Source organism: Botrytis sinoallii, assembly GCF_014898435.1.
Source record: "Botrytis sinoallii strain Bc 23 chromosome Unknown BSIN_009, whole genome shotgun sequence".
Classification (NCBI taxonomy): domain Eukaryota; kingdom Fungi; phylum Ascomycota; class Leotiomycetes; order Helotiales; family Sclerotiniaceae; genus Botrytis; species Botrytis sinoallii.
The window spans coordinates 1,183,858-1,184,671 of NW_024066036.1; positions in this window are offsets into that span (position 1 = coordinate 1,183,858).

The following is an 814-nucleotide window of genomic DNA, read 5'->3' on the forward strand; positions in this document are numbered from 1 at the left end:
CGAACTTTGATTCTATCTTCATTTCAAATTTCCCCAAAAAATTGATTTAGATATCTATTTCTCGACTTTTATCATCCCGATGCGGACTAAGGACATGATTTGTCAAAACAATTATTTATTATCATTTGTTGATAGGCTTCACTGTCCTACATGTGCAATGGCTAACATTGATCTGCATCAAGACATACTTTTTCTCTTGAATCCATAGTCTTATAATTCGATAGTCATTACAATGCAAGTCTCCGTATGCCTACAATATCATTTCTCTCCTTCTTTCGAAGATTCTCGCTTAGAACCTTCCCCTTTCATCTCGAATCGACATTAACTTTTGAACCTTACAAATTTACAAAATACATCTTTCTTACAATCATACCAACCTCCAAGTCGCTCTCTTCTTACACCTGATTAAATATTGGGAAAAGTATTGTATCGCTCTTCAATCCGAGATATATTGATAAAATGGTTTGGAAAATGGATTTTATGATACATATAAAGACTTCGGTTTTCGGAAGATTTGACCACCCTGTCGGCTATTCATATCTGGGCCAACCACCAGTGGGTAGTCGACAGAATTTTTCTAAGAGCTGGCAAGTAGAACTTAGAACTTAGAACTTAGAACTTAGAACTTAGAACTTAGAACTTAGAAACTTAGAACTCAGAACTCAGAACTTAGAACTTAGAACTTAGAACTTAGAACTTAGAACTTAGAACTTAGAACTTAGAACTTAGAACTTAGAACTTAGAACTTTTAATTCGAAAGGTGTATATTTTTTGCTCACTTTTTATCGGAAAATGAATGGAAAATACCAAAGGA